We start from the raw sequence: 23,544 nt of genomic DNA on the forward strand, positions 1-23,544 counted from the left end.
GAACTTGAAGGTAAGTCAGGGATTTTGGTCAGGGAGTGATTGGGGACCCTAGCGAGCAGGGGCAAGGGGGTGAGGGTTGTGCTTTAGAGGCCGGGTTGGAGGCACAAAGGGGGGGATACCACCTTCGGGTGGAGTGCCCCACATGGACACAGGGCCCCCCCCCACAAAAGAGATTATCCTCTCTCCTCTCCGTCTTTAACAATGCTTTGAAATTTGCTGACTGGCTTTCCTTTCACCTTTCCCAGCTACACATATTATTGCAGCAGAGGCAGAATGAACTTAAGTGGCTATTATTCGGCCATTTAAGGGCCTCATTAGGCATATGGGTGGGCTGGCTGCCTGATTCCTTACCCATTTTCCTACCCCTTGTAATATGGAGGACAGTTGGTGATTGGGGGGGTGCAGGAAGGGGGGCCGTAAAATTCACTCCCATGTGTCGCTGATACGCAGTCTAGGTCTCACTGCAGTACAATAAGACCTTGCTTAACATCGACTCACTTAACATTGTTTCACTTTAATATTAGTAAAGTCGTGTCAATATATCCATTTAATGTTGTCAGTTTCACTTTAATGTTGTTTGCCAAAGACTTCCTCTTCTGTGGCCTGTCTGTTCACATGACTTTCCCACAGTGCTTCCACCCTCAACCTCAGTCCCTCTTCCTCCCTCTCTCCACCTCCTACTCCCGTCCTTGCCTCTGCTGGTCTTGCCTCTCCTGGCCTTGTCTCTCCCTGACCACCACCACCCCCCCCCCACCCCTCCCACCCCCTTTGCCTCTAATGGTCTTGCCGGCTCCTGGCTTTGCCGACACCCCTTGCCTTCTTGCTGACTCCCCGCAACCCCCCTCCCTTGCCTCCCAGTCTCTGTTCTTACCGGAAGCCTTGGGTCTGTCCTTCAGTCCTTCTGGCTCTTGACTCCTGGTTCTGGCTCCACTCCAGAACTCACACTAAGTTCTCGGCTCCATCTAATGGCAGAAGTTGATCAGTGCAGATAGCTGCTAACTGAACTGTCCAACCTCTGCCACTAGATGGAGCTTGGTCAATCTAAAAGTACTATGTACTGAGGTGAGTACTGTAATTTTAAGAAATAATTTAATTTGTATATTGCATTTTTATACTTAGTGATGTATTTTATTTTGTAAGTTATTTCAGCTAGGCATATACAGTGCCGCACATGTATGGCACAGTATTTCAACTTGTACACCGTTTCTTCCAAATGAGAAACGTCCAAAGGAATCTAACCCCAGCTTTAACATTGATTCCAATGGGAACTCATGATTCACTTAAAGTAATTTCACATAAAGTGGTGATGTTCAGAAATGCACCCACAATTTTAAGTGAGGACTTATTGTACAGGAATGCGGTGACAACTGTTCTGTACAGTAGGACTTCTGTTGACTTTTTGAGGTATTTGTTGTCAAACACTCCACAGTTTGTAGAAGGCTGAGCTGGCACAGCTGATCTGATGTTTGATCTCCTCATCAATGGTGGGCTTTTGAGAGTGGTAGCTGCCAAGGTATGGGAAGTGCACAACATATTCCAGAATCTCTCCTTCAACATGTATGGTTAAGTGGAATATTTGGCTGACCAGGTGTGTGTTGATATATAATTTTGTTTTTGCAACATTCAAGGATGGGGTGAATTTCTTATAAGCAGAATTGAAGAGATTGAGCGTGGTTTGTAAATCTGGTGCTGAGTGGGCAACAACACTGCAGTCACCTGCAAACTGTGGATCATGTATATCTATGGTGGCCACTTTGGTTTTAGCATGGAGTGCTAAAGGTTAAAGATGATATTTAATACTGACACCTGAGGGCAGTTGACCTTTGAGATGAATAACCACTGTCAGGTAGATTGTAGATGGTATAGGGGCTATCACACAGCTTTGCTTGATCTTGGTCTGGATTTTGAAGGTGTCTGTTTAAGGTTTCCCACTCATGACAGTTGCAGTCATATTATCATGAAGCACTTGTAGGATTGTGCTGAAGTTTCTTGGTCATCCAAATCTTTGGAGCACAATCCGTAAAGATTTACTGAGTCAAATGCTTTGGTCAGGTCAATAAATGCAATGAAGAGTTTCTGCTGTTGTTCTCGACATTTTTCTTGGACTTGGCTGGCAACAAAGGCAATACTGGAGGTTCCTCTGGAAGATCTAAAGTCACAATCTGTCTCCAGGAGGATTTCCTCAGCCACAGGAAGTGCACAATTCAGGAAAATACATGTCAAAATTTTCCCTGCTATGGACAAGAGAGAAATACCCTGGTAGTTCCCACAGCATCATTTGTCACCCTTCTTGAAGGCAGTTACTATTGTCACAATTCTGAGGTCTAGGACAATTCTTTTTCTTCCCAAATCTGTAGGATGTGTTTGGAGTCCTGATATGAGCATAATTCCGCCAGCTTTGAAAACCTCAGCTGGAATACCATTTATATTGTTTTTCACCAGTTTGATTACTTGTTGCAACTCTCCCATTGATGGTGGTTCACCCATGAATTCTACTTCAGGGTACTGGGGGATTGCATGGAGAGTGTCAGCTGCCACTGTGGATTCACAGTTGAGGAACTGTTCAAAGCGTTCTTTCCGGAGTTGACCAATGGCATCAACATCCTTAAGAAGAGAGATATATTCCTGTAAGCAAAGAGGATTTTGTCCATTCCATGAATAACAACAATCCAAAAGTAGTTAATTGAAACGTTTTGAAACGTCCTGAGATTGTGAAAGGTGCTATCTAAATAGTGATATTTTCTACGCAGATCGGTTACATGACTGATGACAGAATAATCACTGTGGAAATTACCTCTTACTGCAATGGAGGAAATGAACTGTTTACCATTAACAGTAAGTTACAATGTGGTCAACACCAGGGGATGAGCCATTGACAAGCTCATTGGTGACAGGCTGAATGGGGAAGGTTCAGGAAATTTGCTTTTTCAGGGAGCGAGCACAGGGGTGATGGATTGAATGATCTCCTCTGTACAGCTAAAACCTACTGTACACCTGGTGGGTGATTGAAATGGTAGTTATGCACCATTACCTGCTCCCCTCGTATTCCTGTCCAGCAGCATTTTAAGGGCCTTGTTTTCAATCGTGTCAGGGTACCTGCTGCAGATAGGCAGGAGCCTCCTCAGTATTTCAATTTGGGGGTTCAATGATGCAATTGTGATCCTGACATAGTTTTAATTGTAGATCACAGCAGTGACACCCACTGCTGGAGCTGTCAGTAAAAGATATTGGGAGGCAGGAAAGGAGCCAAACAACCAAACAAAATTATCACAAACAAAAACACAAAATGCTGGAAAACCTCAGCAGATCTGACAGCATCTGTGGAGAGAGAAAAAAAGTTGACATTTTGAGTTCGTAGGCCCTTCTACAGAGCTACAGAGAAGTAGAAATGTGATGAACTTTATACTGTTTAAGTGGGATGGAGCAGGTGAAACTGGATAGAAGGTGGGGGCAAAGGAGCGATTGACAAAGATGTTATGTACAAAAGGACAAAAGGAATGTTAATGGTAGTGGTAAGGGCTAAAAAGGTGCTGATGGTGGCATTAAGGTAAGAAAGCATAATGTAATAATGGCAGGACAAGGGTAAGCACTCTGAAAAGAATAACATGAACAAGTAACAGATGGCCCTTGTGGGGGTGGGGTGGGGGGAGCAGGCGGTGGTAGGGGTAAAAAGGGATCGAAAATCGGATGGGGAGGATTAAAATAGGGGGATTAAAGCAATGAATAAATGAATAAAAATAAAAATGAATAAAAATAAATGGATAAAAAATAAAAATGAATTTTGAAAAAAAGGGTGTAGATAGAGGAGAGAGTTCATGGTTGTTGAACTCGATGTTAAGTCCGGAAAGCTGTAAAGTGCCTAATCGGAAGGTGAGGTGCTGTTCCTTCAGTTTGCGTTGGGCTTCACGGGAACAGTGCAGCAGGCTAAGGGCATGTGGGCATGAGAGCAGGATGTGTGTTGAAATGGCAAGCAACAGAAAGGCCTGGGTCATGCTTGTGGACAGATTGAAGGTGTTCCTCAAAGCGGTCATCCAGTCTGCAATTGGTCTCCCTAATGTAAAGGAAACTGCATTGGGAGCAGTGAATGCAGTAGATCAAATTGAAAGAGGTACAAGTGAAGCGCTGCTTCACCTGAAAGTAGTGTTTGGGCCCTTAGACGGTGAGGAGGGAGGAGATAAAGGGGCAGGTGTTGCATGGGAAGGTGCCATGGGAAGGGGATGAGGTGTTGGGGGTGATGGAGGAGTAGACTAGAGTGTCCCAGAGGGAACGGTCCCTACGCAATGCTGACTGGAGGTTAAGGGGAAGGTATGTTTGGTGGTGGCAACATGCTGGAGTTCATGGAAATGGTGGAGGATGATCCTTTGAATGCGGAGGCTGGTGGGGTGAAAAGTGAGGACAAGGGGGACCCTATCATGGTTCTGGAAGGGAGAGGATGGTGCAAGGGCAGAGGCGCGGGAGATGAGTCGGACATGGTTGAGGGCCCTGTCAACCACAGTGAGTGGGAAGCCTCGGTGAAGGAAGACATGTCAGAAACGCCATTTTGGAAATTGGCATCATCGGAACAGATGTGACGGAGGTGAAGGAACTGAGAGAATGGGATGGAGTCCTTAGAGGAAGCTGGGTGTGAGGAGCTGTAGTCGAAGTAGCTGTGGGAGTCGGTGGGTTTGTAATGCATATTGGTAGACAGTCTATCACCAGAAATGGAGACAGAGAGGTCAAGGAATGGGAAAGAAGGGTCAGAGATGGACCACGTGAAGGTGATAGATGGGTAGAATTTGGAAGCAAAATTGATAGATTTTTCCAGGTCCAGACGAGAGCATGAAATGGCACCAAAAAATTCATCGATGTACCAAAGAAAGAATTGTGGGAGGGGGCCTGAGTAGGACTGGAACAAGGAATGTTCCACATAGCCCATTAAAGATACAGGCATAACTGGGGCCCATGCAGGTACCCATAGCCACACATTTATGCAGAGGAAATGAGACGAGTTAAAAGGAGAAATTGTTCAGTGAAAGAACTAGTTCAGCCAGACGGAGTGGTGGTGGATGGGGGTTGTTCAGGCTTCTGTTCAAGGAAGAAAGGAAAAGCCCTCAGACCATCCTGGTTGGGGATGGAGGTGTAGAGGGATTGGATGTCCATAGTGAAGAAAAGGCGGTTAGGACCAGGGAACTGGAAATTGTTGATATGATGTAGGGCATCAGGGGAATCGCTGCTGTAGGTGGGAAGAGACTGGACAAGGGGAGAGAGAATGGAGTCAAGACAGGAAGCAATGAGTTTCATGTGGCAGGAACAGGCTGATACGATCCATCTACTGGAACAGTCCTGGTTGTGGATTTTGGGAAGGAGGTAGAAGCAGGCTGTTCGGGGTTGGGAGACTATGAGGTTGGAAGCTGTGGAGGGAAGATCTCCAGAGGAGATGAGATCAGTGACAGTCCTGGAAACAATTACCTGATGTTCAGTGGTGGGGTCATGGTCCAGGGGAAGGTGGGAAGAGGTGTCTGAGAGTTGGTGCCCAGCCTTTGCGAGGTGGAGGTCAGTATGCCAGACAACAGTGCCACCCTTGTCATCAGGTTTGACAACAAAGTCAGGGTTGGACCTAAGAAAGTGAAATGTAGCAAGTTCAGAAGGAGACAGGTTAGAGTGGGTGAGAGGAGCAGAAAAATTGAGACGGCCGATGTCACGCTGACAGTTCTCAGTTCTCAATAACAAAATTATTACTTGTTTTTTGTTTTCATGTTGGCTGGAACAGGAGCAGGAGCATGAATGTCATTCTGGCGCTTACAAGAAAACCTAAGGCCTCCCCTGCCCTAGGCTTCTTTCTCCTGACTGCAATGAACTCCAGATCCTCACTCCCTCCATTCCCTGGCTCTGGCCACCCAAAGTTTCAGTCCTATCCGCCGGCCGTGAGGCGATTCCCATCGTGTTTGAGTGACAGTCTGAGGTGGAATGTTCAGTGAGGTCTGGGGGTTGAAATCTCCTGGGCCTGTCACTGCAGGGAGGGGCTGGATGGTTTGTAGAGATGTTAGCCATCCAACATCCCAGCCAAGTGCCCATTCTTCATGTGTGAGGCCAATAAGTTGCTCAAGTACAGAGACTATCAAAGCTAAGTCCAATCCTGTCCTCCCACATTGCTGTCAATATAGTGAAGGGTATTGTTGAAAGGAATTTTTGTTCAATAGGTCCAGCCAATGTACAGTAGCAGTTAACAAAGCCAGCAGTCAGGGTCAGACCGCACCCTGAGCACTGAGTCGCATTCAGGTCACTGAGATGCTAGAGGAACATTCAGTCATTGGAGGTGGCGCAGAGAAGAACCACATAGCTGATCCCATGCTGGGGCAGAGAGTCTTTGGGAGCTCACAAACCTTGATACCATTCTCATCTCTGCTCCTGACATTTGTTAGGATGCAAGGTTGTTGAGAGCTGACTCTTTCTACAGTACGGGTCCCTTGGATGCTTGCTGGTTTCCTCTGACATCTCATACAAATGGTTTCGTGTGTGCCCGGATGATAAATGTCTGCAGGATATCTACAGGAAAATCCCAATGAGCCTGACCCTGCCCCCACCAGGAGTTGCTGTATAGTCATTGGAATCAGGAACTCTGCCCCAATTCTTTTACTGCAACTGTACAGCCCAGGGGGTGCTGAGGCCAATGGAACGTCACACCCCACCCATTTCCCAGTTGGGTCCTGTATGTGACGTTTTTAAAAGTTTCTACAGCACTCCTTTATAGTGACAATCCCACATGAAAGATCAAGATCTTGTAACAAGGACATCTCCCAGGTTGAAAATAAGATGACAAGATAAATCAGGAAGTGGTTATCTGGATGCCACTAAGCTCGAGTCTTAGCCAGTAGATTATACGATGGGAAGATGAAAGGAATGGAGGAGTTCTAATTTTGGGATCCTGCAAAGGATTGACTTAAAGTATTGGGTATATGAGGAGGAGGGTGAGTGTGGGAAAGATATTTGAAATTTACAAGGAGAAAAAAAGGAAAGCTTAGAGGAATATAAAATTGTTGATGAAAGAGTAAAAGATTGTGGATTCAAGTGCCACATCAGCACCAAATCAAGCTGAAACTCGTGCAAAACTGAGGTAATGTTGCAACGTCAAAGGTGCCGAGTTTCAAAAGAGACATTAAATTGAGGTCTCAACTGCCCACTAGGGTGGATGTTGAAGATCCCATGGCATTATTCACAGAAGAGCAGGGGCATTCTCCCCAGTGTCCTTCATCAGCATTCCTCCCCCAAACCACATCAATAACAGATTTCATTTGCTGCTTGCTGTATTTCACTGGCTGCTGTATTTGTCCACAAAGGGGCTTCTGCTCTTCAAGGCCTGTCATTGGGCTATGAAGCTTTGACATGTCATGAGGATGTGATAAAGTGCCGTCTAAGTCTACTCTTCAAGAGTACTGTCTACTGATGTCACGTTTGAGTGCTGTTCAGGGGAGTCTAGCTATGATTAATGGAAGTAAAATGTGTATTAGATAAATGTAGAGAGATATGTTATCACAGTTTTGTTGGTTTCTTGGAGATTCTGGAGCAGGCCCTCTTAAACATGGACAATAGCTACCACATTCCACATCTCCGCTTGACTGGTTTCGCTTGCAGGACTAACTTGCCATCCAACACAGCATTTCGGCGTTTGGACAGCTCCAGGCAATTACCGTTACTGAGAGCTGGATAACAGACGTAGCTACTAAATGTGGTCTTTCAGCTGAAAGGGTAAATAATGGAAGGAAGTTCATCTCCTCTTGTGCACCAACCCCTCTCCCCCTGTTCCCTCCTGTGTTCTCCCTTCAACTGCTGGTGGAACTGAGCACAAAGTGAGCAAAAGCAGACTGTTTGATTCATCTTTAAATTGAAGGCATTTTGACTTTTGGCTAAGTGAATGACGGAATGCACACGCTGAACAGCTGTCCATACTGGTGAAGGGGCCCCTCCCAGGCCCCCGTGATATTGAGGCCCCATCTTTATTTGCATTCAACAGGTGAGCTGCAAGGTGCAAAACAGAAGTCGCAACATAGCTCGCTAGCTTGAAAAGCTGAAATCAAGCTGGAGCTGTCACCAGGCAGGTAAGTTGCGGATAACAGGTGTCACATTTACCAAGGGTAGGTGACATGGGGTAGCAGGGCCTGTGTAAGGATTTGGGGGCCTTGCAGGTTCTTTATGGCAGGAAGAGACTTGGCAGCAAAGCTTTGTTGTCCTGACTTTGTCTCAATAAAGTCACTTCACATGTTTATTAAATTCTCAGATATAATGTGTCAGTAAACTCGGGAAGTGTTTGACAGTTTAACATGGATTATATTATCCATGTCAAGATCAGGATGGCAGAGCGCACAAACGGTTTCTCACAGCTTTGGTCTTTTGGTCTTCAAACCTCTTCCTTCTAACTTGTTTCTCTCTCCCTTCTGACTTATTTTGTTTGTTTTGTCTCTGGATGGTCTTTCTGCCTCACAAAGACAAAGTCGGGTCATCTTTAATCCGGGTTGTTATCCAATTAACCCACCCCCACCCCCTCACCTCCAATCATCTTCAGCCCACATGTGAAGAGACTTTCCCTGACCAGGTGTCTTACACATGAGCATCATATCATTATATAATGATTTTCACATCCACCTATGTCTCTTATCTCCTATGGGGGCCTAAACATTCCAATCCTGTGTTTTTTACAAACACAAGCAGTCCCACAGACAGGCTCAAGGTCTTCTCTTTTTGGCTGCAAATAAGTTCTTTGTAACGTGACATAATTTTCCCATGGTCCCATTACCATGGCATCTTCCTATACTGTGGCCTATTCCTAAGTCTTCCCACTTTACTATGGTAAGACTTACTATACTAAAACAAATTCTTATTAAAGTTAGATGTTAGTTTTTTGATGGTAGACTTTAACAATTAGCATTCTGGTTAGTAACCTAATAAACTTAGAGTTGAGATTATGCATACGGCCTTTCCTGCTCCACCAGGACCCACAGTGACAATTTGACGCTTGCTTTTGCCAGGCCTCTTCAATTCCATCACCAGTAGAACTGGCCGAAGTGCACAAAGAACAAGCTCCAACTGTTCCCACTTAAATTGGTAATCAATGTACTGTTTACGTGAAAAATGTGGCCAAGTTGGACGCCTTGGTCACCGAATGCTTTCAAGACTGCATCAGTCTCATTTTAAGGCTGTTAATCACTCTGCCAATGCTGGGCACGGACAGTCTAAATTAACCCCAATGTTACCAAATATGATATTGGGCAGCTATCTATCACACAACTTTTGAGCACTGTATTTCCTTTATGTTCTATTTACTGTTAATTATATTCACAGGATTTCAATAGTAGTGGGACATTCAGCCCCTTGGTTGGTTAGGCAGTGACTTCCTGTCTATTGTCGCTGGATCATTTCAAGGATTTAGTTCTACTTTCAGGTTCGCGAGATGAATCTGTACAGAGAAGTCCTGCACGCCTTACGAAAATATATTTGACTCACTGAAGTGTTGGAATGAATGCCCGAAGACAGCTTCCTATCACAACAAAGATCACTACTGAAGAATTCAACAAACTCAATCACTGGAAGAAAAGGAGCATTTCCATTGTGCTGTTGTAAAAAGTTGGCTTTACTGAATCTTTCCTCAATCAGGTATGCTACATTCTGTATACATATACACTGTGTTTCCTGCCAACGCAATATGGCCGTGCAAGATAGCCACTGATACCTGTCTGCACATGCACACTGGAGAGGCAATATAGTCACAGCAATCTACAATCCACTTACATTACTGGGATAGTGAGACAGAGTTTAGAAACACTGACCAACATGGCTGAACAAAATTTACAACAAGGAAAAGATTTTACTTTCCCCTCTTCAAACCTTAGCCTAGTGTAAAAAGTTCAGGATAGAAATTCAGAAGAGGCCAACATTTCTCTTGGTTTGAGTTGGCTGTGTGTAAATTCTTCCCTTCTAACCCTCTGCAAAAGGATTTTCCAAAATCCATCGCTGTCAATCCAGGATAGAAATTCACTCTATCCTCCTGCTGACAGGGACAGTGATGGCCGCGAATGAGCCCGGATGCACATTGGCCCCTATAAGAGATGGCAGCCATGTGTGCATTCTGTGCACATTGCCCCTTAAAGGATGGTGGCCACTAACCTGGGTCTACCGTCAGCATACAACTGCGCATGCATCGCATTGGCAGCAAATGCAGCCATACATATATTGTGTTATTGTTGCTCCTTATTATATGCTGTTTTGAGTGTGTGAAGGTGCACACACATGCACGAGTGCTTTTTTCAAACATGTCTACATTGTGTGCTATTGTAGATATAACTGATTTTACCTGAGGGCGTGTAATGAGGATTGCCCTGAAAATCCAAAGCACCTTTTGCTCCATTGCACCAGATGGTCATCTCCTGATGACTGGCCTTGCCAGAATGGGCATGCTTTAGTGCTTCAACCATGCAGTAATAGGCACTCCAGTGCAGCGCTAACCTTAAGTAACTGGGACGTGAAACAAAGGAGGCAGCAAGTTTCCCTGGAGGCATTGCAGGAGTGTGCAGAGCCCTATGCTTACTCCTCTGTTCAACTCTGCTGATTTCTACCCGAAGGATTCTGAGTATATTCACAGCGGACCATGTGGAGGGGGCAATGATAGTAAGAGCCATGTGGAAGGGGCAGTGACCTCGAGGGGCAAGTGGACAGAGGGGGCAGTGACACTGAAAGCAATGTGAAGGGGGCAGTGACACTGAGGGCCATGTGGCGGAATGGGGCAGTCATGCTGACAGCAATGTGGAGGGGATAATGATACTGAGGGGAATGTGGAGGGGGCAGTGACATGAGCCATGTGGAAGGGGCAGTGACACTGAGGGTTATGTGGAGGTGACAGTCACACTGAGGGCAATGTGGATGAGGCAGTGACACCGAGGACCATGTCAAGGGGAAGTGACACTGAGGGTCATGTGGAGGGAGCAGTATCATTGAGGGCCATGTAGAGGGGAGGAAGGCAGTGACACTAAGGGCCATGTGGAGAGGGCAGTGACACTGAGACCCATATGGAGAGGGCAGTGACACTGAGGGCAATGTGGAGCAGCAATGGCAGTGTCACTGAGGGCCATGTGGAGGGGGCAGTGACACTGAGGCCAATGTAGAGGGGGCAAATGACAGGGAGGGCCCCGTGGAGGAGGCAATGACACAGAGGGTGAGATGGAGAAGGCAGTGACAGTGACACAGCTCCCTGTGGAGGGGACAGTGACATTGAGAGCCATCAGGAAAGGGCAGCCACACTGAGGGCCACGTGGAGCGGGCAGTGACGTTGAGGGCAATGTGGAGCAACAATGGCAGTGTCACTGAGAGCCATATGGAGGGGGCAGTGACACTGAGGGCCATGTGGAGAATGTAGGGACACTGAGGGCCATGTCGAAAGGGCAGTGACAGTGACACAGAGCCCTGTGGATGGGACAGTAACACTGAGAGTCATCTGCAGAGGGCAGTGACACTGAGGGCCATGTAGAGGAGCAATGGCAGTGACGCTGAGGGCCACGTGGTGGAGAAGGAGGCAATGACACTGAGGGCCAAGTGCAGAGGAAGGAAAGCAGTGGCACTGAAGGCCATGCGGAGGGCAGTGGAACTGAGGGCAATGAGGAGGGGTTGGTGATACTGAGGGCCACGTGGAGGGTCACTGACAGTAAGCGCCACATGGAGGGGCAGTGACCCTGAGGGTCATGTGAAGAGGGTAGTGACAGTGAGGGCCGTGGAGGGGGCAAAGTCACTGAGGGTTATGTGGACAGGAAGGAGAACAGTGACACTCAAGGCCAGGTGGAGAGGGCAGTGACTCTGGAGGGCATGTGGAGGGGGGGACTGACACTGAGGGCCACATGGGGGGTGGGAGTGACAGTGCACACTACGTGGAGGGGGCATTGACACTGTGGGCCATGAGGAGGGGAAGGAGAACAGTGATACTGAGAACCATGTGGAAGGGAAGAAGGCAGTGACACTGGGGGGGCATGTGGAGGGGACAGTGACACTGGGGGGCATGTGGAGGGGACAGTGACACTGGGGGGCATGTGGAGGGGACAGTGACACTGGGGGGGCATATGGAGAGGACAGTGACACTGGGGGGCATGTGGAGAGGACAGTGACACTGGGGGGCATGTGGAGAGGAAGAAGAGGCAGTGACAGTGAGGGCCATGTGGAGGGGAAGGAGAGGCAGTGACAGTGAGGGCCATGTGGAGGGGAAGGAGAGGCAGTGACAGTGAGGGCCATGTGGAGGGGAAGGAAAGGCAGTGACAGTGAGGGCCATGTGGAGGGGAGCAGTGACAGTGAGGGCCATGTGGAGGGGAGCAGTGACAGTGAGGGCCATGTAGAGGGGAAGGAGAGGCAGTGACAGTGAGGGCCATGTGGAGGGGAAGGAGAGGCCGTGACAGTGAGGGCCATGTGGAGGGGATGGAGGGCAGTGGCACTGAGGCCATGTGAAGGGGAAAAAGGGCAGTGACACTGAGCACCGTGTGGAGGAGGTATTGACACTGAGAGCCATATTGAGAGGGCAGTGACACTAAGGACAATGTGGTCCTTTAATTGACAGAGAGGCAGAACTACCACCCACCCTACGGTAGATGCCTTCTAAACGTGGACAGACTCAGGGTCGCTTGCATCATGGAGGAAAAATCCTTGGCCTTTTGCCACACTATCCCACCAGAATCAAGGTGTTAACTGTTACAGAGGGTTCCACAGAGCTGTTCAGTATGGAAGCAGCCTCAGAGCTTGCCGGTGATTAGCATAACTAAGGCTTTGGGGAAAATAAGCTTCTGTTCTGATGAAAGGTCATTAGCCTGAATTATTGGGCTGGATTTTGTCGTGGGCTTTGGGACCAACTAGGCTGGTTCAGGGTCTGCATTTGCCTGGAGTGAAACCAGCGGAGCAATCTTCCAGGAAGCAACCTCCTGATTGACCACTTCTGAGCTCACCTTCCTCTTACGGACAGCAGGTGGGCTCTCTGCTGCAGGCCCAATTCCAGGGCTAGCAACTCTGGAGCCTTGGCAGTCTCACTAAAAAATGGTGCATTACTGAGGCAGGTCAGGGGCCTTGAAAGCACTTCAACATGTTGGCACCCTTGCTGGGCTGCACATCTGGGGTTAACAAAAATAGGAGCTAGATCGGTATGCCAAGTGAGTTGGAGAGGAAGACTTTCCATTGGACTGTCCTGGTTACAAATGTGGCCTTTATAAACATAGCTCCCTCCTAGCTACCTGGAACCACTGGCTCCAAAGGCCATCCTGGCTTGCTGCAGGAACGTAATGTCTCCATTGAGCTGGCAGCCTCTGTCCACGGCAAGGGGGCATTCTGCTGCCAGAAAAATTAAAGAGAGGCCAATAGGGGCCTTAACAACACAAATTGGCTGCTTACATCCATGAAGCAGACAGCCATCCTGCTTCCCAGCCTGCCCCTGGGAAAGTTCGATCCACGGGGCCACCACCCACCAGATCTCATCAGCTGGTCTCCTATTATGTTTATATTATGCTTTCAGTCTCTAAAAATAAAACTTCAGTCCATGACACCCACATATTTGCCCATCTTTTCCCTTGTTCTAATCTCATTGGACCTCCTGACTCTCCATGTCCAAGAAGCTGGGTGTCCAGTTTTTCTTCCCAAAGTATGAGAAACCTGACATTTATTTGAAATTGCTCCAATTACATCATGTTTGTGGGGTCGATGTTACAATGAACACGAGTTCAAATCCGACTATGGCAGTTTGAGATGTTGAATTTAGTTTTTAAACATTCGAAATAAAAAGCCAGTATCGGAAAAAGTGACCATGAAGCTATTGGGATTCTCGCAGGAGAAGTTATCTACCACCCTTATCCAGTCTGGTCTTTATGTGATTCCCACATCAATGTGGTTAACTCCCAATAGCCTTTTGAAGTGACTGACCAAGTCAATTAGTTGTATCAAACTACCACAAAGAATGACAATAGAGCAAGGGGAAAAATTTCCAGTTTCGATAGTCAAGACACCTTGCCCAATTTTAACCATCAAACATTCACTCCCTATGAACAAGCCCCTTCTAATTCCCCTCCCTTGCAGCAAAAAGCCCCCCTCCACCTATTGCCGCAAGCAAATTGCTTTCTCTACCTGGTTCGGCTCTCAATGTCTAACTCCCCCTCCCCAGGAACAGACCCCTGTCTAAATACCTCCTTCCTGAGAACAGACGCTGGGCTAGACTTTGATTCAGTGCAAAGCGGGAACTTGTGAATCGACTGTGCAGAAGATGAGGAGAAACAGCTATGAACACGGAGAGAGTTGCAGAGATCGAGTTGCAGGAAGGAAATCTCTGAAAACTACATTGAGCTCTTTGGATCTGCAGGTCTCAACATCTTACCTCCGAGGATCCCCTGACCCCGTTCCTTGTAATAATTCCACACACTGCCTTAAACTAATGATTCCCCTGTTCCCCCCATACCCACTCAGTCCAGGATTAGCGCTGTTTGTACGTTAAATATTAACAGTGAACCTTCCACTTCTAGCACAGTCACCTCTCTCTCTCTCTTTCACTCTCTTTCTCTCCCCCTCTGTCTTAAACAGAATGGTACACTAAGAGCCCAAGAAACGAACTCTCAATTACACAGGCATTCTCTTCACAGCATATTTAAACACAGAAAAAGTAATAAATTAGAGGCTTAGAAGATCAAGATGCAGTTACCTCCACCTTTGTGTAATCTCTCCTACTGAGTTTCTTTATCTCTGTCTGTATCCTGCCTCTCAGTTCCTATCTCTTGTTTTTTTCTCATTGTCTCTGTTCCTATCTCATTTGCATCTATGTGTCTCTCTCTTTTTCTCTCTATCCTGGGTGTGATCTTCATAAATGTATTGTCAAATATTTCTGTCAGACCTTTAGTTATATGAAATTGCTGTATTTGACATATTAGAGAGATAGAGAGCGAGCTGAAGGAAGATAAGGAGAGAGAGGAATACCCCCACCCCTCAGTCAACTGAAATCAAATGGCTACTTTGTATCTCATTTAGCCTTTACACAGATTCAGGTCATTAATTTAAAGCCCTGCCAAGTGCTTTGAGGATATGTCCCCTTGCACTGTTATCAGTCACTTAACTTTTAACCTTCCATTCATTCCACTTTCCTCTTACCTGCTCACCCTGAGAGAAGGTGACAGAGCCCAGATGTCCACTCATATTCATCCTGAATCTGTTTCTGTCCTCCCCCTTAAATATTTTCTTCAAATAAAGTTTTTTTTTTGCTTTCACAATGCAGCTCACTTGCTTTGCATTAAATAAAGCATGAAACATTGTTATCTGCTATTTATCAGCATGTCTCTTTCTTCCTATCTCACTCTATCTATATCATGTTGTGAATGGAATAGCTGGGATTTTTAATCAAAGTGTTAAAACTCCTTTCCATTTCAATCCTACCTCCCTTCAAAACCTGATTAGCTGGTTTTGCAGCACAAGGGAAGAGCCGCATGCTATGGGCTGAAGAGCCGCGTTTTGGCCACCCCTGCTCTCTACTCTATATGTCTCAGAAGAACATACCAGGAGCTGCACTGTGCACACCTGAGAATGAGGTGCTGACCTGGTAAGCTGCTACAGAGGACTACGTGCATGCTAAACAGTGGAGCATGCCATAGTGATCCCACAACCAACAGGTCTGCAGTGCTGCCACATCTAGTCAAGAACGGTAAACAACTAATGGTAGGAGCAGGCTGCATGAACATTTCCATCTTTAATGATCATTTGGAACCATTTTTATGCAGAAGTAGGAGCGGATGATCCATCTTGACCTCCTTGAGGTCCCCACCAACACAGATATTAGTCTCCATCCAATTCGATTCATCCAATGATATCAAAAACAGCTTACCACATGGAACAGGTGGATGCAGCAAAATCTATGGGCCCTGACAAAATTGGAGCCCATAAAATATGAGTACAAGCATGTATGAGTAGGAGGTATGGGTAATGGGTCATGCCTTCTACTCATAGATCAACAGGGGAATATAATTTTAAATTGTTCCTTGAAAATTTCTGCTCAAATACCACATGTCTCACTTATGCTTAAATAAAAATGTTAACTAACCAGTATGGAGTTAGTTTCGAACTATTGAACAGGCAGTCCAAAGGGACTATAAGTTTATTACAATGGCAACAGTTAGGCCAAAGTGTATCAGTAACCACTAAATGGGATCACAGGCCTGATTAGTTAGTTGCCTACCTATTTAAGGAAGGAAACCTCCAGGAAGTGGAGGATATTGTGATCTACCAGTAATATTGCAGCAATTCATTAATGATGGCACACTCTAGTGATGTTGAGGAAGCCTGTGATAAGGTACAGGACAGACTTAGATTTGTTATTGATCAGTCCAGAAACAGACTTGTGTCAATTAGCAACAACAAAAGAACTTAAACTTGAAACTGGCACTGAATGTGATGGTGCCTGTTGTCAGTTCTGTACCATGAGAAATGAAATGTGACTGGGAGAATTACAGAGTGAAAGTAAACTTAAGGCTGCCCGATTGTGTAATTGTGTGGGAAAGTGTAAAGGTTTCCTGATTATGACTGTTTTCAGAAGTTACAGCATTTCTTTTGTTTGAAAAGGTCTGTCTTAGAAAAAAATGTCAGATTGTTTTTGGCAGTGCCACCCACTGTTCAGTTCAGAGAACTAAAAGCCATTTAACCTTCTGTAATCTTGTCTTTGATGTTGGAAGCATGAAGCTTTTTAACCAATTTATTTTCTCTTAGCATAGATTGTTTTCTCCCTGCACAGGTTTATTATATGTGAGACACTCGAGTCAGGTTTTTGGGTTTGAACTGATTTAAACTGTGAGACATTACTTGGGTTTGCAATCTGGGAATATCACATAAAATTTGGCACTTTGAATTCATAACCCATTAGAATGCTCAATACTAAGTCACATAAAAGTGTGAACATAGCTGTTTGAGTATGTTAATTTTAATTTAAGATCATGCACTCGTATTTGGGAAAAACTTTGAATCACATTTTATTTTGAATAAAGCTTACTTGTGCAACTGTGAAAGATAATGGGCGGAATTGTCCCCAATTTACACTAAGTGCGGTAGCAGACGGGCGGAAGAACGTTTTACCTGCCGGCCGCAGTGGCAACTTTTCATGCCAAATTGTCCCAATCCCACCTCATTAATCATGCATTCCTGGAAAAAACACCATTTCGATGGCAGGCAGCCTCCAATTCGCCCACCATGCTGTCACCTCGCCGCTTCCTCATGCTGGGCAGCATTTTTAAAGTGCAGCCACGTGCACACCTCTCAGTGCTTCCAGACCAGGATGGCTGCACAGAAGACATGGCCCCAAAAGAAGATTGCAGCCCACCCCCCGATTGAATGACACATCGCTGTAATACCTTTTGGACGCCGTGGAGGCCCGCCACGATGTCCTCTACATCAGCTCTGGGCGAAGACCAGCAAGCAAGGTCACCAATCATGGGAGGTGGTGGCAGTGGTGGTCAGCGCCAAAAATCTGCAAATGAGGACAATGCCGCAAGAGTTTGAATGCTCTCATCTGTTCAACCATCTGTCATGCTTCTCATCACTCTCCATTCACACATTCACACACCCGTCACACGTCCACAGGGCGCTCACACGTCAAGGGACAACACCACTAACACAAACACAGACACACACACACACAGACACAAACACACACACACCTCCGTCAAGCTCATATCCTCTCGAGCTTGCATCCTCATACTGTCCATGTCTCTGCTCACCAAACAAACATTCCATGCAGTGCCGTATGTCCTGCTCACACTCCCTCCATCTGTTTTCATGCAGGGAAGCTGGCTCAAAGCAGCAGGGAGGGGTCCCCTACTGGGGGTGGAGTGGCCCAGATTAGGTCCCAACTCACACTGAGGAACGTGCCATTGCGTTGACCAGGGAGGACGTGGACCATGCCTGCGGCAACGGTGAGATCGGTGGCGAATACCCACGTGAGGATTCTGCACAGATCATCCTTCTCTCAGCTTTCTTTCCCCTTTTGTATCTGCTGCTAGGCAATAATTATCTCTACTTTGGTTCACAGGGAGCTCTGACAAGCGGCAGATATACTCAGCCAGCCTGCCCCTCAGCTCCATCCATGTCATTATCTCCAGCCAAGAGGACACCTCTTCCATTGAAGGGTTGGAAATAAGCAGCCTGAAAGACCCATCACAGTGCTTGCCCACGCCTTCCACCAGCTCAGAGGCACACATCTTGGTGGGACCTGGGTCTAAAGCAGATTAGGGTTCACAATATGGTGGTCACTGCAGAGACACTCATCCACAGCAGAATGAGGCAAGTTCAGCTGAGCTTCCTGCACCGGAGGATTGCTGAGGAAGAGGCATCTGTGAGACCTGAGGCTGGTGATGAGCCACTGGATTCAGCCTTCCAACTCATCGTGGAGTCAGCAAAAGGTAGGAGAACATCACACAGAGCTGTTGGAAGCCCTCAACCGAGCAGCAAAGGAGTCAGAGGAATGTATCCACCTGCTCTCTGATGAAGTGGCGCCAACATGTGCGTGTATGGAGGTCTCCATAGGAAGGATGGCAGATGCCATGGAGATTCTGGTCCAGCAGAACACATGCGCGCAGGCCTATACTCCACTGCAGGAGCCATGGGAGAGTTCCTGCAGTGGTAATGCGAGAGGGAAACAGGGCACCTGGACATCCTTCCAGGTGCTCCTTCCCCTCAAGGAGTCAGGCAGGGGCCCTCAGGCACCCAAAGGGAGGAGGAGGCAGCAGAACACCTCTGGATCATCCACTCAGGAATTTCCCTCTGAGTCCTTTTTGCCTGTGACCCCTCAACCTTGTCCTCCGTCACCGAAGAGGGAGCAGCTGGCGCACAGGAGGACAGCCAAAGCAAGCCAGGGCCCCAAGGTCTTGGGTCTCCAGAGGACCCATGCCAAAGTCATCAGAGGCAATAGGGCCAACCATTGCACAGGCTGTCTCCACCCCTGCTGCAGATGTTTGGACAGCACCAAGAACTGTAAAGGCCTAGCAAAGTTAAGAGATTCTTATCACAGTTGGTTGCACAGGTGAACACTTTTTGTCACGTTACAATCTGAAAATATATTCACTTTCACTGAATAATGTGTAATGTTGCCTTTCAACTTCATTGACAGGCTTCGTGAGTCCTCCTGCTGCATCACCCCACCAGCCTCCCAGCAGTTCAGCTGCACGCAGTAGGCCCACAAGTGATTCTGGCGGGAGAAGTATGTATGTGGCAGAGTCTTTCGGAGCCTCGTCCAAGCATTCTCCCACACATGCGGATCCATCCTGCCTCGCGTTGATCTCAATGTTCTGAGCATTTTCAGTGCTGCCTGCTGGGGTTCGATTTCAGTTGTCCATCTGAGCTGACTTCATCTCCACCTGCCCACTGATCACGCTCCCATTCAACACCTGCTCCCAATCACCTTTCACTTTCAGATTTGCAAGCATGGTGCATCTAAAAATTTTTTTCAGGCCCCCCCAGTCCTTTCCCCTCCACCAGTCACCAAAGTCCTTTCCCCTATCACTGTCGACACTCCTGGTATCACCTTCCACCTCCCCTCTGTGACCTACCAGTCACACTTTTCTTTTGGGGATGTCCAGGTGAATGTACACATTCCCTCCCTTCCCGAAAATCCCACCCCCATCCACATTAATCTCCCTACCTCCTCCTTCCCACCCCCAGGGTCTGTGTCTGTTCTGAGTCCCCAACAACCACCCTCTCAGTCCCTTCTACTGATACTGTTACACCCTCATCCTCCCACCCTACCGCCTCCCTCTGACCTCTGTCATTCTCACTATTCCCTCCTACCACACCCACCCTCATTTCGCTCCCCTGGAGGCAATCAACTCCACAGGCCCCTCCCTTGCATGTTTGCCTGGACATCCACCACCGCTATCCTCTTGAAATTCCTTCCCCCACCAGACACCTCCCACTGGCCTCGCTTAGTCCTTCCCCCTTTCTGGATCCTTACTCCAGCCTTACTTCTTCCTCCCCCTTACTCCTTCCCCTCTCTGAACTCCTTGCTCCCACCATCCAACACCCACCCACCCTCCCCCGGACTCCTTCTTTTACACCTCCCTCCCCCCTCTTACACCTACACCTCAGTTGCCATATTCTCCCCTGTTACCCCCCCTTCCGTACTCCCTCCTCCATCCCATCCTCACCCCGCTGACACCTTTGTTCCTCCCAACCTCAATCCCCGTGACACCTTTGTTCTCCCCTCCCAAACTCACCCCGACACCTTCGTTCCCCAACTCCCAACCTCATCCCCTGACACACCTTTCTCTCCCAGGCAAGTCTAGTTATTCCTCTCCCAACCCACAGGTACACCTTCCTCTCCCACTCACAGTTGGGCCTTCCTCTCCACTCCCTCGACAACCATCCATGACAGACCACAGCCAAGACACTGAAGTCCCAAAGCAGACCCTCAACTATGATTTTCCAGCTTCCGTGAGCTGCTTTGCAGCGGAGACATCTCCATGAGAATCCACCCAGCATGCAATGGACATTCCCCCAGGGTCCCATTGCTGTCAGGCTCCAGTATTTCCTGTTCCTTGGATGTGAACAATTCCCTGACGGTAAGTTCCAACTTCTGCACGTCACACTTGCCAAGACACATTGTGCATGGGCGTGTTTTGCCGCCGATATGGGTGGTAAATTTGACGTTGTGGGGGGGGGGGGTGTTGGTGGTGGTGGTGTGGAATGATTCCTGCAAGCTGGTCTTATATTGATATGCAGATGTATTACAATGCATTTCCTGAATCCAACAGTGAGAAACATGGCCCGCCATTGACGGGCATAGCGGACGACTGCAAACTGGTTTCACGGTGGCATGAGACCGATTTTTGGGCCTTCCCGCCATATTGTCCACTCATGCCCACCATGAAACCCGATGCCAAGGGGCATGGAAAATTTTGCCCAACATATTAGATAAACCTGGATTTTCAAAGCACTTTGTTTTAATTGGATTACAGCTAAAAATAGCTATTACATTATGCAGTTTAAATTAGAAAAGCATGGTCTTGTTTTCAATCAGTTTGAACACTGCATTGTTTTCTTAATCAGTTACTCCAAGTCCTCTTCCAGCTACTGTGATTTGACTCCTCCCTGAACCACTAAGTATCGTCAAGTTAGAAATAAGTAGAAATTGTAAATCGGGGTGAGTAAAAACGCACTAAATTAATCTGAGATGGAAGAAAGAGAAATCGGTAGGAGAGCTGATGGGAGAAGATGCTAAGTACTCGTGGCCAGAGAGGAGTTTCAACAAACTAAAAGAAGAACTATGCAAGCAGACAAGTCTGTCCTACTGCAATAGAGAGAAACCTGTCACTCTGCAAACAGATGCTTCTACAAAAAGGACTGCAGCCTTGGTACAGGATGGAAATCCGACAGCACTGGCATCCAAAAGTCTGTATCTCAGCTGTGACCAGATGTGCAACATAAAAGGAGAACTTTTGGCAGTGGTTTATAGATGTGAAAATTCCATACATATCTCTATGGGAGAAAGTTCGTAGTGGAGAGTGATCATTGTCCGCTAGTGCAAATTTACAAGAAAATGCTGTGTAAAGTACCAGCAAGACTGAAGAGGTTATTCTTGGGGCTTCAAAGTTATGATTTCACTCTCAAATACAGGAAGAGAGATGCTGCTAGCAGATGCCCTCTCTTATTTGCTGACATATGAAAAGCATGAGATAAAATGTGCATCAATCCATCACCTAGTGAAATTTAACACCACTGAAACTAAGTCAAAATAGAGATGAGACCAGCAAAGACAAACACTTACAGATGCTTTCTCAGCAAGTGATCCAGGGATGGCCTGATAAGATACAGCAAATGCAGCCAGTACTAGCAAATGCAGCCAGTACTATGGCAGTAATGATTCATCAGAGATGCCCTTTCACTAGAAGATGGTGTTCTACTGGCCAGATCGGGAACGGCAGTATCTAAAATGATGCAGAGAGAACTTCTCCAGAAGGTACACGATGCCCACAATGAAATGGAGAAGTTTAAGTTTAGAACCAGATCAGCTGTATACTTGATAGGCATCTACAAAGAATGGTGCCTGCATGCAGTATATGCCAGAAATGCAGGAATGTATAGCAGAAAGAGATGGTAGCTACTGAGGTACCACACAGACCATGGCACATGTGGAAACCAATTTATTCACATCCAACCAATATTTCATAGAAGGTTCCCTTTTATCAGAAAGATGAAAGATTTGAAAGCTACAACAACCATAACAACAATACAAGTTCTGTTTGTTGAAAGTAATATATGATAATGGAATGCAATTCACCTTCAGAGAGTTTAAGGAAATTGCTGAACAGTATGGGTTCAACAATGTCATCATCATCATCATCTCACTACCATATTACCAAGGGAATGTGGTTTTACAGAAAGACACATCCAGACGGTCAAGAGAACCCTGCGTGAAATGCTGAGAGTCAAAGGAAGATCCAAACCTTGCTTTATTAGTCTAAGTTATACCCCTCAAGACTAACATGAAATCAACAGAAAAACGTACTCAATGGCAGAAGATATAAAGCAAATTTCCTTAGTAAAATACATCCTCCAAATGGCCAGGAGGAAGTAAAACAACAACTCACTGATAACAGGTAGCAGGAAGTCAACACATCAACAAACATGTCAAATCCTTGCCTGAGTTGTTGAGAGGACAAACTGTATGTACAGGATTCAATCCTGAGACTCTGGAATCCAACAGAAGTTGTTGCTGAAGTACAGACTCCAATGGCTTACATCATCAAGAGTGAAAATGGTAAGCAAATAAGAAGAACAGAGTTCATATTTGACCTATGCTTAAAAGCTGGAAAGGTCATCAGCAACATCACTAACAAGCGAAACAAATGGTACAACATCATTAACAAGTGACAGGATATCAACAACATCAAGCACAACTCCTACAGTATTAAGAGCAACACACACATTGCCAGTACATCATGCCAACTGAGAGCAATGAATACCAAATCCACAAGATGGAGGCACACCATCTTAGCATCTAATGATGCTTTTGAGAAAAGAAAACAAGCTCTTAAACGGTTCTGTTTAATTATAAAAGTCAATTGCTCATCTCTAATTTAGACATAATATAGAAAAGTTAATGATTGGAACAGTTATATTGATACATAGAGGTATTTTTTTTAAAGAAAGAGAAATGTTATGTTGTTATATTCCAATATGATTTAGAAACTATATCATCCTGTGTATGTACGCAGTAAAGTCCCGCCTTTTGCGACTTCCTTGTTTATTCGCTTACCCACGCTAAAGCCTTTGTACACCAAATTGCCCGTGTGAACAATTTTTCGCTTTCCGCCTTTTCTTTCCCCAAGGAAACAGCAGCCATGATAGAGCAGAGACCTTGGCATGTTTTAATGGGGAGATCGTGTTGAAGTCTCTGGAAGCGGATTCCTTCCATTAATCCGGGCATTGGATATTAATTTCTCTTTTTTTCCAAGTGATGCTGGGAATGGTTGCAGCAGAAGAGCAACCCTAACGGAGAAATTAACCTGGAAATGTCCAAATCTTTCAGTCCAGAGC

The sequence above is a fragment of the Carcharodon carcharias genome, chromosome 12 (assembly GCF_017639515.1).
Source record: "Carcharodon carcharias isolate sCarCar2 chromosome 12, sCarCar2.pri, whole genome shotgun sequence".
Classification (NCBI taxonomy): Eukaryota; Metazoa; Chordata; class Chondrichthyes; order Lamniformes; family Lamnidae; genus Carcharodon; species Carcharodon carcharias.